General features: G+C 43.5%; 2 long non-coding RNA genes and 1 pseudogene across 3 annotated transcripts; 1 reads left to right on the forward strand and 2 right to left on the reverse strand.

Annotated features, from left to right (window-relative positions):
• Positions 1 to 903: 903 nt before the first annotated feature.
• LOC121576320 lies at positions 904 to 5,613 on the forward strand (annotated as a pseudogene).
• LOC123487142 lies at positions 1,924 to 9,701 on the reverse strand. The gene is made up of 3 exons (XR_006659641.1): positions 9,611 to 9,701; positions 9,410 to 9,518; positions 1,924 to 2,008 (listed from the first exon to the last, which is right to left on the reverse strand). It is a non-coding gene; the product is annotated as an uncharacterized LOC123487142 (long non-coding RNA).
• An 11-nt stretch (positions 9,702 to 9,712) lies between these two features.
• Positions 9,713 to 14,558, reverse strand: LOC123487141. Of its 2 annotated transcripts, XR_006659639.1 has the most exons (6): positions 14,527 to 14,548; positions 14,192 to 14,309; positions 13,935 to 14,097; positions 10,714 to 10,841; positions 10,515 to 10,624; positions 9,713 to 9,735 (listed from the first exon to the last, which is right to left on the reverse strand). It is a non-coding gene; the product is annotated as an uncharacterized LOC123487141 (long non-coding RNA). The 2 variants fall into 2 exon arrangements; XR_006659640.1 differs by lacking the exon at positions 14,192 to 14,309 and having other exon boundaries at positions 14,527 to 14,558.
• Between the last annotated feature and the right edge of the window lie 1,332 nt (positions 14,559 to 15,890).

A 15,890-nucleotide genomic window follows, 5' to 3' on the forward strand; every position in this document is an offset into this window, starting at 1 on the left:
TGATATTTAAATAGATGTTTAATTGTCAGGTATAGGGGCTCATTAATTGCAGCCTTGAGAATTTAATTTTCTCTCTGCAACTCCCTAGTCATTATCTGAACACTACAACAAAGTAGTCTAACGCCATTTACACAGATGGACAGGATGTACTGGATCAACATTTGTAGTGCAGGAATGTGGGGTGGCAGTCAGGAAACGTATTACAGATCATCTGGCTGTATATACGGCGGAGCTGATGGCCATACTGTTGGCCTTGCAGTGGGTGGAGGAAGTCAAGCCAGACAGAGTAGTTGTTTGCTCTGATTCTTGTGCAGTGTTAATGAGTCTGCAGTCCTTTACCTCACGTAGCAGACAAGACCTGCTTTATGAGGTGCTACAAACCCATGGGAAGATTATACAGATGGGTATACAAATACGTTTTACTTGGGTCCCAGCCCATGTGGGGGTGGAGGGGAAGAGGCTGAACAAGCACTTAGCAGTGGAATAGTTTCAATGAGCAAAGCAGAGGCAAAAAGCCTGATATGGACAGTGATGGTGCAGAGATGGCAGGAGCAGTGGAATAGAGATACTAAGGGCAGGCATTTATTTCAAGTACAGAGGAAAGTCAGGGAGGGGAGGACGGCAGGGAGGGACAGAAGAGAGGAGGCTATTTTTACAAGGTTAAGTGTGGGACACAGCCAGTTGAATAAGACTTTAAATATGATAGTAAAGCATCCAACAGGAAAGTGTGATTATTGCCAGGGAACAGAGACTGTAGAGCATGTATTACTACAGTGTGGGCAGTATCAGAGATATAGTATGAGGGAGAAGAGGATACATGAAATTAGTTTCAAAATTATATTGAGTAGAACTTTATTACATATAGTCTCAAATATTTTGTTATCTTTTTAAGCACAACGGAGCTGGCACGTAGAATATAGTTGCTTCCTGTCTCAGGCCCACATTCCAGTACAGTAGGTGGCGATAATGCACCATAACGTTGGATGCCAACCGCTGATAAACCCCAGCGAAGAAGAAAGTAGTCTAACTGTACTGTAGCCTACAACAATTCATGTCTTACAAAGAAACAATAGCTTCCACAATGGATCGGGTAAGTCTGGTTGTAATAGTATAGACCTGCTGTGTTGTATAAAATGTCTAGGCCTAGTTTTAATCGTAATTGTTCGTCCACATTCCTGTGTTAGGTTTAAACGGCTGGACAGAATAAAAATGGACAGTAAAACTTGTTGGGATTTCTTTTCCTTCAACAAAGTAGCCTACTACTATATCATGTTTAGTAATCTGTGCCTATGACCTAATTATCTCTCCTTCCTCCCAAAGTGTTCACATTCCTTCACTGATTTCGAAAACATTCTGCATTAATTGACCAGATACTCAAGTGGCCGCTCTAACAAATAAAATAAATGTCTTAGAAAATGGAAGGCAACCGGGAAGAGGCAAGATCAGGTGGGACCATTATAGCCAATGAGAGGGCATATATGCGTGTTTCAACTACTTACCACAGCCGCGAAGTCAAATATCTATATCGTATTTTTATTTATTTAGGGTTAGGCATAAAGTTAGAAGTGTGGTTTAGGGTAGGGTTAAAATCACATTTTAATAAGAGCAATTGTTTAAATGGACGTGATTTATGACTTTGTTTGTGGTAGGGACATATTTTGGGCCCAGTTAACCCTCTCGCTTCGCCTATTGAAAGGAAATGACTGGTATAAGAATTATGGTGGAAACTAGCCCATGCCTTCACCAATCCAATGCTCTTGGATTTGTGGGTTGTAGTGAACGATTGAACATTTCAGGATAAAGGAGATATTCGAGGTGTAGACTCAATTAATAAAATATTTTGTAATAAAATATTTTATATATTAATCTATGTAGAATACTTCTTGCGGCCAACAGGACAAATCTAGCCCGTCCCCCTCCACCCTCCAGGAGTCCCCAGGTCGACCGCCTCCCGGTACTTTACTGCTGGGTCTGGTCGACTGCAGGAAAACACCGGGGCAGAGTGGAACTGAGAGAGGAGAAGAGGAACATGGAGATTTGATTTCATTAAGTAAGAAGCATGGTGTGTGGATTAGACTACAGTCTGCTTCTATAACAATTAATTGACTAATTATATACTGATTAAAATATCTTGTCATTCCACTTAAATTTGAGAAGTGTAACTTGGTCCAAAAAAACCTTTGAAAAAAAATCGGATTAATCTAATTCTCCATGTGTTCTGTTTTAATGGGCACTTTACTTAATATAACTGAGATTGAAAATGTTATATTGGTGCACAATTTCTTCTGAACAAATATAAAAGGGACGTAAAAGACATTCATTTCGTGGAACGACCCGTCTGTTTATGGGCCCATGTTTGCAAAACCTAACAATTCAATGTCTTTATTTCACAGGGGACAGCCCTAATCGTTGCTCTCTCAGTGGGAGGGGCTTATCATCTGGGGAGCCTCAACAACATCATGATGCTGACAAGACAGAGAAAAGTCTATCCGGATCAGAACACCTCAAGAAACACCAGCAGAGAGGTATAGAGAAGAAACTTCATCATTGCTGCTCTGACTGTGGGAAGGGGTTTTGCTAAACAGAGGGAATTGATAATTCACCAGCGGATTCACACCGGAGAGAAACCATACCACTGCTCTCAGTGTGGGAATAGTTTCGCTGCATCTAAAACCTTAAAATGTCATCAGAGAATTCATACAGGGGAGAGGCCTTACCCAAGCTTTGATTGTGGGAAATGCGTCTATCAATCAGTAACCCTAACTGGACACCAACGCATTCACACAGGAGAGAAGCCTTATAGTTGTGATCAGTGTGGGAAGAGCTTCAATAAATCAGGAACCCTGACTAAACACCAACGGATACACACAGGAGAGAAGCCTTATAGCTGTGATCAGTGTGGAAAGAGCTTCAATCGATCAGGAACCCTGACTAAACACCAACGGATACACACAGGAGAGAAGCCTTATAGCTGTGATCAGTGTGGAAAGAGCTTCAATCGATCAGGAACCCTGACTAAACACCAACGCAGTCACACAGGAGAGAAGCCTTATAGCTGTGATCAGTGTGGAAAGAGTTTTGCTCTAGATTCCACCCTAACGGCACACCAACGCATACACACAGGAGAGAAGCCTTATAGCTGTGATCAGTGTGGGAAGAGCTTCAATCAATCAGGAACCCTGACTAAACACCAACGGATACACACAGGAGAGAAGCCTTATAGCTGTGATCAGTGTGGGAAGAGCTTCAATCGATCAGGAACCCTGACTAAACACCAACGGATACACATAGGAGAGAAGCCTTATAGCTGTGATCAGTGTGGGAAGAGTTTTGCTCAAGATTCCACCCTGACTGCACACCAACGCATACACGCAGGAGAGAAGCCTTATAGCTGTGATCAGTGTGGGAAGAGCTTCAATCAATCAGGAACCCTGACTAAACACCAACACATTCACACAGGAGAGAAGCCTTATAGTTGTGATCAGTGTGGGAAGAGCTTTGCTCTATCCGGAAACCTGACTAGACACCAGCGCTTACACACAGGAGAGAAGCCTTATAGCTGTGATCAGTGTGGGAAGAGTTTTGCTCAAGATTCCACCCTGACTGAACACCAACGCATACACACAGTAGAGAAGCCTTATAGCTGTGATCAATGTGGGAAGAGCTTCAATCAATCAGGAACCCTGACTAGACACCAGCGCATACACACAGGAGAGAAGCCTTATAGCTGTGATCAGTGTGGGAAGAGTTTTGCTCAAGATTCCACCTTGACTGCACACCAACGCATACATACAGGAGAGAAGCCTTATAGCTGTGATCAATGTGGGAAGAGCTTCAATCATTCAGGACAACTGACTACACACCAACGCATACACACAGGTGAGAAGCCTTATTGCTGTGATCAGTGTGGGAAGAGCTTCAATCATTCAGGAGCCCTGATTACACACCAGCGAATACACACAGGAGAGAAGCCTTATAGCTGTGATCAGTGTGGGAAGAGTTTTGCTCACAATTTCACCCTGACTGCACACCACCGCATACACACAGGAGAGAAGCCTTATAGCTGTGATCAGTGTGGGAAGAGTTTTGCTCAAGATTCCACCCTGACTGCACACCAACGCATACACACAGGAGAGAAGCCTTATAGCTGTGATCAGTGTGGGAAGAGCTTTGCTCAATCCGGAAACCTGACTACACACCAGCGAATACACACAGGAGAGAAGCCTTATAGCTGTGATCAGTGTGGGAAGAGCTTTGCTCTATTCGGATACCTGACCACACACCAGCGAATACACACAGGAGAGAAGCCTTATAGCTGTAATCAGTGTGGGAAGAGCTTCAATCGATCAGGACACCTGACTACACACCAGCGAATACACACAGGAGAGAAGCCTTATAGCTGTGATCAGTGTGGGAAGAGTTTCTATCACTCAGGAGCCCTGATTACACACCAGCGAATACACACAGGAGAGAAGCCTTATAGCTGTGATCAGTGTGGGAAGAGCTTCATGGCGTCAGGAAATCTGACTAGACACCAGCGCATACACACAGGAGAGGAGCCTTATAGCTGTGATTAGTGTGGATAGATTTCAACCTGACTACACACCAGTTCATACACACTGGAGAGAAACCTTACTCCTGTCTATGTGGAAAGAGCTTTGCTCATTCAGGGTCACTGAAAAAACACCAGAAAGCACAAACACCGGTTCCAGATCCCTAAATAAAGTTTCAATAGAAAACATATTGTAAAGAGTCATCCATCTCCCATTCTCTAACTAAGTCTGATTACCATGGTAAGATGTGTAGCATAATATTCAATAGATCAATAAATGAAATCCATTATCTGCTTAACAAAGTCTGCTTATCACATTAATTATATGTTTTTAAAATCTATAATTGTAATCTATTTTTTATAAGGAGCATAGGCCTCTTGTGTAATTAGTTTGGTCCTAAAAGATGTTCCCATATTTATTGTAAAACCCTTCACCAGGTTTTAGTGTAGCTGATGGGACATACAGAAATACAGAAGCCATAGGACTATTAGTGTGGTCAAATGATGTTGCATTTATTTTAACTTATTTTAATAGGGATATCTTTCAGCTTTCCTTATTGTATATTAAGTGTTCTCAAAAAAGATGTTCACACATTTTTATTGTGAATCGAATTATGTGTTGGTTGTTAGGAAGAGGCATCATGGGGGCAGGAAGCCAGCTCTGCCCATCAGTACTTATAGGTCATGTCAACCACAGACCTCACACTCTTCTGTTTTCTCACAGCCAGTAAGGTCTCCTACCAAACTTCTCTCTCTTCACTCTGGAAATACACTTGATAATATCTTATACCTTACCATTCTACTTTTTATTGGTGATTTGTTATGCGGAACGAATCCTTACATGTAAACGTAATTGTAAAACACACATCTGCTATGTGGTTTCATGTTTTCTTGTTTTCTTGTTTTGTTTTTCATTGCTGATTGCATATTCATTTTTTTAAATATGTATTTTTTAAATGTTTAGTTGTATTATGTAGAAGAGACCAGGATATGTTGTTGCCCTGTGTCCCAACACTCAATGTTATAGTCATGGTCCTGAGAATAAAACAGGTTTAAAACAATCAACAGAGAAACACGTGTCTTACAGTGCTACACATCTGTTATAATAAGTGCTTTTTCCTGCTTAATTGAAGTATCAGGTGTAGTTTTTCACCAGTTATAAAGTGTGTTTGTTGTCTATCTTTATGTTTCTAAGGCTGCAGGGAGGGAGATGCAACAACAGCCTTGAGAACATCTGGACTAATATAGAACTCTGTTCCAAGTTGCTGTCAGGTAAAAGTAGACGATAGCAGACAATAGTATTCTTAGTGAAAGGGGTTTTGTTGACTTTACTCGACTTTTATATATCAGGTAAAATCTTATCCAGGAACTTTCTGAAGTAAGATTAGCCTACATGAGATGTGAGACGTTATGTTATCATAACGTAATTGAGTTTTGATATTTAAATAGATGTTTGATTGCTCTGGTCTATGGGTGCATCAGGTGCAGCCTTGAGACTGGAATTCTCTCCCGGCAACCCACTAATCTTTATCTGAACGCTGTGACAACAAAGTAAATGTACTGTAGCCTAGACATTTCTTGTCTTAGTAAGAAACAATAGCTTCCATGATGGACCCGGTAAGTCTGGTTTCCTTTTAACAGTATAGGTCTGCTGTGCTGTATAAAATGTTTAGGCCTAGTTTTCATCATTTTTGCTCCTCCACAATCCTGTGTTCGGTTTAAATGGCTAGACCAAAAAAAACATGACGGTAAAACTGGTTGGGATTTTTTTTCCCTCAGCAAAGTATTGTATACTATATAATGCGTAGGAATCTGTGTCTAGTACTTAATGATCTCTCCTTCCTCCCAAAGTGTGCACTTCTTGACATCCACTGATTTGAAAGTCAGATTATCCATTGTATGACCAGGTACTTCAAGTGGCCACTCTAACAATTGAAATATAACTTATTCTGTGGGGTTTAGCGGCGGTTGGCATCCAACATTATGGTGCATGAGGCCACCTACTGTACTGGAGTTTTGGACAGCAACAGGGATCGAGGAACTAAAGTCTATCAGCCAGCCTCGTTTCCCTTTAAAAATATATTCATTTGCGACTGAATCTAACGATGTTCTACTCAGTATGCTTATTAAACTCAATTCCTCCTCACACGCTGGAGAGAAACCTTACTGCTGTCTTTGTAGAAAGAGCTTTGCTCATTCAGGGTCGCTGAAAAAATACCAGAAAGCACAAACATGTCGTCTAAATGGCCAAATGTCATCATGGAAAATGTCATAGTGAAGCCTTTGTGTGTAGAGGAGGATGTTGATGTGGGTGGGGGTATTCAGGGCTGTACCTTATTTAATTAACCCCTATTATCCATTAAATAATTGTATAATGTTATTATTATTATGTTATTATAATGTAGAATAATGTTTCAACAATACTAGGTGTGTATTCATGTATTCAATTGATCAAAAAATGTAATCCATTATCTGCTCAACAACATCTGCTTCTCACTTCATTTATGTTGTTTTTTATATGGACCAGAGGCCTCTTCTAGAATACATTTGCTCCAAAAAGATCTAGACATATTTATTGTAAAACCCTTTACCAGGTTTTAATGAAGCTGATGGGACATACAGAAGTACAGAAGAATGCAGCTTTAGGAATTGTAGTTGTGGTTCTCATCCTCTGTCTCTCTGGCTTCATGTGGTTCAGGTGAGCATCTTTCTAAGACTTATCTTTCACTTTAGCATTTTGATTTGTTACTAACTTGATTGTTATTCAATGATTCATTATTTTTATTTATTTTTTTAAACATGAAGAAAGCCTCCAAATCTGACATAAGGGACACAGCAGGGAATGGACAGGTGAGTTCAGGTGTCACGGCTGTCAGTGAGATGCAGTTGAAGAAGTCAGGCGCAGGACACGGAACTCTCGGAAACGTGCCTCCATAGGGCTCGGCTCGGAAGTGCTGGGGGATGGAATGGACGGCCCCAGCTCCGGACGTCCGCGGGTAGCCAACAGGGTATCCAGGCGAATCGACATGTCCACCAGCTGATCGAAGCTTAGGTTGGTGTCCCTGCAGGCCAACTCTCGACGAACGTCCTCTCTTAAGCTACACCGGTAGTGGTCGATGAGGGCCCTCTCATTCCATCCCGAATTGGCAGCCAGAGTCCGGAAGTCCAGTGCGAATTCCTGCGCGCTCCTCCTCCCCTGTCTGAGGTGGAACAGACGCTCACCCGCCGCCTTCCCCTCCGGGGGATGATCGAACACCACCCTGAAGCGGCGGGTGAACTCCACATAGTTCACAGTAGCGGCGTGTATTCCTCCCCACTCGGCGTTGGCCCACTCCAGTGCCTTGCCGGACAGACAGGAGATGAGGGCGGACACGCTCTCGTATCCCAAGGGTGCCGGTTGAATGGTTGCCAGGTAAAGTTCCACTTGGAGCAGGAAACCCTGACACCCGGCTGCGGTGCCATCATAAGCCCTCGGGAGCGAGAGCCGAATCCCACTGGACTCCTGATGTGAGACGATAGGAGTGGCCGAGGGTGGTGGTATCGTTGGAGGAGGTGTGGGCAAACCTCCTCTCTCCCATCGTCCCAAGGTGTTCATCACCCTATCCATGGCGGCACCAAGATCTTGAAGAATAGCTGCCTGTTGTAGGACGCGCTCCTCGAGTGATCCGGTCGGTGCCGTCGTTCCTGCTGACTCCATGTTGTGGTGTGTGATTCTGTCACGGCTGTCAGTGAGATGCGGTTGAAGAAGTCAGGCGCAGGACACGGAACTCTCGGAAACGTCCTTTAATCCGATATTGAAAAGATGAACACAGAATAACTCCACACAGGGAGGAAAATACCCGCTCACAAACGACATACGTGAAGGAAAAACAATCACACACAAGATCCCGATGAGAGACAGGGGTAATTATAGGGCAACAATCAAACATAATGTGAAACAGGTGTAAACAATACAGACAAGACTAGACAGACACCGATAACATCGATCGGCAGCAGCTAGTACTCAGGGGACGACGAACGCCGAAGCCTGCCCGAGCAAGGAGGAGGAGCAGCCTCGGCAGAATCCGTGACATCAGGTCAAAAAGTATTTTTTTCTTTCAGATCTTCATCAGTGTTCGATTAATCTTGCCTGGCACAATGGAACCAATGGAATAGTCCCAAGGTATGCTTCTATTGTCTTTCGTTTCTCCTCTCCAGGGAGACTCAGTCCAGTGTATGACAATGGCCCCACTGCAGCACAGACGAGCAGGGTGATGTTCACTATGCCAATGTCCACCTCTATTGCTCCAATAACCAGGAAGTGCCTCTGTACTCCACTGTCCAACTGCCTCAACCCCAGAAAGAGGATGAGGATGTCCAGTACGATGCTGTGAAATTCAACCCCCCCAGTGCTTCCATCCGGTGAGCAAGTCCAGCCATTACAACATCTAAGATAATTTTTAAATTAGATTGTACTTTTGCTTGACAGGTAGGAATGCATAAATTACTTGTATGCAGACCAGCAGTTGTTTGGTTTAAACATATTAACATCTACATAATTACATAAAATGAGAACCTAGAACTGAAGATTGATGATGACATGTTGCGTCTCTTTTCATAACAGACCTCCGGCACAAGAAGCTGAGGAGGACCCCTCTGTGCTCTATAGCACAGTCAACAAACCCAGAACCAAGAAGACTACAACCAGACCTGAATAGAAGATGATCTTGCCTGCGTCCCAAATGGTACCTTGTTCCCTCTAGTGCACTATGTAGGGAATAGGGCACCTGCCCCTCCAAAGGTCTGTGCACAGCCTGTGCATGATGCACCAATGAACACAAACAAAAAGCACAGAATAAACATTAAAAAGAAGCTTACGTGTCACATGGAAAAGGATGTTTCGTGAATCTTGTCCCGCTTTGTTAGAAGTCAAGCATCTGTAGAGAGCGTGGACCTTGGCTTTCTGGATCTTTAGAGAACTCACAGTCTGCAGACAAACATGAGCTTTACAGTTATTTTACTGATTCATTGATATCATAAATGACTGCGATCACTTAGAGAGGAAGGAATGGTCTTGACCTTGTGTAAGTGATCTGTGTTAGTGCTAATTCGATGGATAGGATTCTCCTGCCCTGTGGTATTGCTGATGTCCCTCTATTTGGTACAGCCCTCCAGCTTGACCCCCAAAGTTCACCACTCCTGACCTGTAGGACAAAACCAAGCTCACTCAACTGACACACTGCTATAATCAGACACAGAATATCAATATAAGCACAGCACCGTACATACACAAATAAACATGCACATACAAATGTAAAAAGACAACTATGATCTTTATAAATACAATATGTAGGTCTATGGGTTTATTGGTCCCTGTTCACAGCTGGGAGATGGTTATTTCAGGAGAGGTTATGTCATTTATTTACAGACTGGAGTGGGTAGGACCGTCAAACAAACACACACCACGAGAGAGAGCGAGAGAGATAATGTAAAACGGGGAGCTAGAGATGATTGGAGTGATGGTGGTAGGTAAGGATTGAGGGAAGATGAGGAGGTAGAGATGGGGTTTCACAGGAAGAAGCCTTTAGACAGAGTATTGCAATGGGAACAACAGGAAAACCCGACCAGGACTGAGGAAGTGCTTGGATGTGCAGGCTGAAGATAAAGCCTTACTGATGGTATGTGCTGTGGACTGGACCATACACTCCATCAACAATCCTCACATTACTGCATACCTGAGGGGCCCATTCACTAATCACAACCCATTCTGAAGCCCCAGCTCTACCCAATCACAATCTTCCTAAGAGACTCAATCATCAAAGTTCTCTTGAATACAAGGCTAAGCATAAGATTCTCCATAGAGAATACTGGGATCATATGGAAAACACATACAACATCATACAAACACACAAAGATAAGCTTGGTCTTCATGTTTTCTCAGTCTAACTCACACTGGTGTTGTTAAACTATGCACACAACTTACTGTGAGAAGTATGAAGCACATCCACTTATCTGATGCAGGTCAGAGGGCACACTCATTGTCTCTGTTAATGCTTTCATCAACAGCTGTTTTTCCTCCACAGAATCAACAACCTGTTGACAATGACCATCAGGGTGAGGTTATACACACGCGCACGAACACACACACACACACACACACACACAGTGAATGTGAGACTTACTGGAAGATGATTGGGCAGTCCTCTCTGGACATCCATTGCCATTGGATGTGTGGGGGGGTGGGGATTTCACGGGCGGTGCACCTGAGGGTGGGGCTGCTGCCATACATGTGGACGTCCATGGCAACCCCCTTCTCAATGATATGGGGACGGAATGAGGAGACATGAACCAAGACTTGACACTTAAGTGTTTTAGTACTATATCTCTTGACACAATGATGAAAATAATCATGGCCTCTAAACCTTCAAGCTGCATACTGGATCCTATTCCTACTAAACTGCTGAAGGAGCTGCTTCCTGTGCTTGGCCCTCCTATGTTGAACATAATAAACAGCTCTCTATCCACCGGATGTGTACCAAACTCACTAAAAGTGGCAGTGATAAAGCCTCTCTTGAAAAAGCCAAACCTTGACCCGGAAAATATAAAAAACTATCGGCCTATATCGAATCTTCCATTCCTCTCAAAAATTTTAGAAAAAGCTGTTGCGCAGCAACTCACTGCCTTTCTGAAGACAAACAATGTATACGAAATGCTTCAGTCTGGTTTTAGACCCCATCATAGCACTGAGACTGCACTTGTGAAGGTGGTAAATGACCTTTTAATGGCGTCAGACCGAGGCTCTGCATCTGTCCTCGTGCTACTAGACCTTAGTGCTGCCTTTGACACCATCGATCACCATATTCTTTTGGAGAGACTGGAAACCCAAATTGGTCTACACGGACAAGTTCTGGCCTGGTTTAGATCCTACCTGTCGGAAAGATATCAGTTTGTCTCTGTGAATGGTCTGTCCTCCGACAAATCAACTGTACATTTCGGTGTTCCTCAAGGTTCCGTTTTAGGACCACTATTGTTTTCACTATATATTTTACCTCTTGGGGATGTTATTCGAAAACATAATGTTAACTTTCACTGCTATGCGGATGACACACAGCTGTACATTTCAATGAAACATGGTGAAGCCCCAAAATTGCCCTCGCTAGAAGCCTGTGTTTCAGACATAAGGAAGTGGATGGCTGAAAACTTTTTTACTTTTAAACTCGGACAAAACAGAGATGCTTGTTCTAGGTCCCAAGAAACAAAGAGATCTTCTGTTAAATCTGACAATTCATCTAGATGGTTGTAAAGTCGTCTCAAATAAAACTGTGAAGGACCTCGGTGTTACTCTTGACCCTGATCTCTCTTTTGACGAACATATCAAGACTGTTTCAAGGACAGCTTTTTTTCCATCTACGTAACATTGCAAAAATCAGAAATTTTCTGTCCAAAAATGATGCAGAAAAATTAATCCATGCATTTGTTACTTCTAGGTTAGACTACTGCAATGCTCTATTTTCCGGCTACCCGGATAAAGCACTAAATAAACTTCAGTTAGTGCTAAATACGGCTGCTAGAATCCTGACTAGAACCAAGAAATTTGATCATATTACTCCAGTGCTAGCTTCCCTACACTGGCTTCCTGTTAAGGCAAGGGCTGATTTCAAGGTTTTACTGTTAACCTATAAAGCGTTACATGGGCTTGCTCCTACCTATCTTTCCGAGTTGGTCCTGCCGTACATACCAATACGTACGCTACGGTCACAAGACGCAGGCCTCCTAATTGTCCCTAGAATTTCTAAGCAAACAGCGGGAGGCAGGGCTTTCTCCTATAGATCTCCATTTTTATGGAACAGTCTGCCTACCCATGTGAGAGACGCAGACTCGGTCTCAACCTTTAAGTCTTTACTGAAGACTTATCTCTTCAGTAGGTCATATGATTGAGTGTAGTCTGGCCCAGGAGTGTGAAGGTGAACGGAAAGGCTGGAGCAACGAACAGCCCTTGCTGTCTCTGCCGGGCCGGTTCCCCTCTCCACTGGGGTTCTCTGCCTCTAACCCTGTTGCAGGGGCTGAGTCACTGGCTTGCTGGTGCTCTTTCATGCCGTCCCTGGGAGGGGTGCGTCACTTGAGTGGGTTGAGTTACTGACGTGATCTTCCTGTCTGGGTTGGCGCCCCCCTTGGTTTGTGCTGTGGTGGAGACCTCTGTGGGCTATACTCGGCCTTGTCTCAGGATTGTAAGTTGGTGGTTGGGGATATCCCTCTAGTGGTGCGGGGGCTGTGCTTTGGCGGAGTGGGTGGGGTTATATCCTTCCTGTTTGGCCCTGTCCGGGGGTTTCTTCGGATGGGGCCACAGTGTCTCGGACCGCTCCTGTCTCAGCCTCCAGTATTTATGCTGCAGTAGTTTATGTGTCGGGGGCTGGGGTTAGTTGGTTATACCTGGAGTACTTCTCCTGTCTTATCCAGTGTCCTGTGTGAATTTAAGTATGCTCTCTCTAATTCTCTCGTTCTCTCTTTCTCTCTGAGAACCTGAGCCCTAGGACCATACGTCAGGACTACCGGGCATGATGACACCTTGCTGTCCCCAGTCCGCCTGGCCTTGCTGCTATTCCAGTTTCAACTGTTCTGCCTGCGGCTACGAAACCCCTACCTGTCCCAGACCTGCTGTTTTCAACTCTTTAATGATCGGCTATGAAAAGCCAACTGAGAGACCTGAGCCCTAGGACCATACGTCGGGACTACCGGCCGTGGTGACTCCTTGCTGTCCCCAGTCCGCCTGGCCTTGCTGCTATTCCAGTTTCAACTGTTCTGCCTGCGGTTATGGAACCCCTACCTGTCCCAGACCTGCTGTTTTCAACTCTTAATGATCGGCTATGAAAAGCCAACTGAGATTTATTCCTGATTATTATTTGACCATGCTTGTCACTTATGAACATTTTTGAACATCTTGGCATGGTTCTGTTATAATCTCCACCCGGCACAGCCAGAAGAGGACTGGCCACCCCTCATAGCCTGGTTCCTCTCTAGGTTTCTTCCTAGGCTTTCGCCTTTCTAGGGAGTTTTTCCTAGCCACCGTGCTTCTACACCTGCATTACTAGCTGTTTGGGGTTTTAGGCTGGGTTTCTGTACAGCACTTCGAGATATTAGCTGATGTAAGAAGGGCTATATAAAATAAAATTGATTGAAATTGATTGACTTGACAGGTGCAAACTCCACATGGCCCTGGGCTAAGAGCAGTATGAACGAGGCAATGGTCACATCACAATTTAAGTCTAAGACAGAGGTACAGTATAAAGGAGAAAGAGGGGGGAAATTATAGGACAAAGGGGAGGGAGGAGAGAGAGGGGAGAGGAAGAGAACAGGAGAGAGTAGTGAGAGAGGAATGGTTGAGAGGAGGGGAGGAGGTACATACCATTGACCAAGACCTGGACAGAGCGACTCTTCTCTTCTTTTCTTATCGGTCAAGACCACGGTGTAATTCCAGGCATCGTTCTCAGTAATTTCAAGCATTGTGAGAGTCCCTGGCAGGTTTAAATCGATAGTCATCCTTACTGATAGGCTGGCCATTCTTGTACCTGCAGAAATAAGGACAGGTTACATTTACATTACTTAGAATACAATACAAACTACTGCAAGTATATATATCATTACTGTACATGATCAAAGTACCATCTGACTGTAGGTTCTGGGTAGGCGTCGAACTTGACTGGTATCTTAGTGGTCTGGCTAACGTTCACCCCCAGAACCTTAACCCACTTGTGGTCATCGAAAACAATAAAAGGCTTTTCTAATGACAACAAAAACAACACAAACGTCATCAGAACAATTCAATGTCACAAAATAACATAATGGATTATTGTGCCAAAAAAAACAGACCAGGGGAAATATTCAATCTAAACCAACAAGAGGATATCCGCAAAAAAAAGTGTACTCTGGAAAACCTCCGGACTATGTACCTTGGACAACTGATGTGGCTTAAATCACTAAGAACCTGATGTACCTACCATAGACCATGAGAGATGTAGATGCACATTTGTCCACTGGAGGCTGTGCATTTGTATTCTCCTGTGTAGTTGACAGTCACATTCTCCACTATTAGTTTATTGGAAAGCTCTAGATGGTTCCACAGCTTCTTCTTGTGTGACGTGGTGTAGGCCCGCACAGAGCCATTCACTGGGGCCTGCAAGAGGGGCAGAAGGGAGAGCGAGGGGATAAGAGCTCCATAAATCAACCTAAAGACTGGTATAGGGGAGAGTGGGTAAGTTGAGCAATTTTCTACATTCAGCTTCACTCTGTCAAGGGAAATATAGTATTCTTTCTAACAAAGATATCTACATATATTTCAGGATGTTGTGTATCCCTGGAAATAGTATGAAGTCATGTAAACATTACAGTTAAGCCGCCTACACATTTCACAATCACAATCGCTTTTTGTCTTTTAATCATTTTTAACATATTTGAACACAGGCGTAACACCAAACAAACAGTTTGTACTTTTAAAACACTTTTAACATAGGCCAAGCCCTGTTGTTACCTCATATCCCAGCACTAATGCCTTGCATTACTTCTGGGAAGAAAACACCTCAATTTGCTCAACTTGCCATTGGCTCAACCATTGGCTGAACTTACCCCAAGGCAAACATTTTGACTAAATTAGCCCACACAGCTACAAGGATGCACTTTCATGCTAGGTTTAGGACCTCATATTGAAGCTTATAGAGACCCCAACTGTTGTATAGAACAATCTTACAATTATCTACATTGGTTTAGATACAAGCATCATGAAACCTCTAACACAATAAATGTATTTGTCTTGGTGAAAATCTTTTATTTTTTTTATCTAACTTGCTTACCATTTTTTCCATGTGGTTTCTTCCTTAACAGACTCCATGAAATGATGACCTCTATTTAAATATTTGATCAAATTATTAATTTTGTGTTTGTTTCCTAAAAACAAGGGTGGCTCAACTTAACCCATTTGTCGCAACCTACCCCAGTCTCCCCTAAGCGTACATGAGAAGATGATACCATGAACTATATAAGGGCAGCCTTGAACTGAAGTTGTGTTTTTAAAAAAAGTTTATGAAAGCAGTATGATGAGTAACATGTCTGTCAATAAAGCCTAAGTCAGTGATTTCATGTTAATTTAGTGATCACAGTCGGTCTATAAGGGTGGGCAATGCAGGGTACTGACCAGGCTGAGAGGGTGTGTCCAGGTGAAGTCAATGGCAACGTTGAGCTTTGTGTTGACAGTGCAGTTGAGCACCAGTCTCTCCCCCACAGACAGCCTCTCATGTGCCGGCGTCAGGGTGAGGTTATGGATCTTATATCCTGCGGAGAAGGGGGAGGAGACACTGCGGAGCGGTGA

This window comes from Coregonus clupeaformis, unplaced genomic scaffold, assembly GCF_020615455.1.
Source record: "Coregonus clupeaformis isolate EN_2021a unplaced genomic scaffold, ASM2061545v1 scaf1488, whole genome shotgun sequence".
Taxonomy (NCBI): Eukaryota; Metazoa; Chordata; class Actinopteri; order Salmoniformes; family Salmonidae; genus Coregonus; species Coregonus clupeaformis.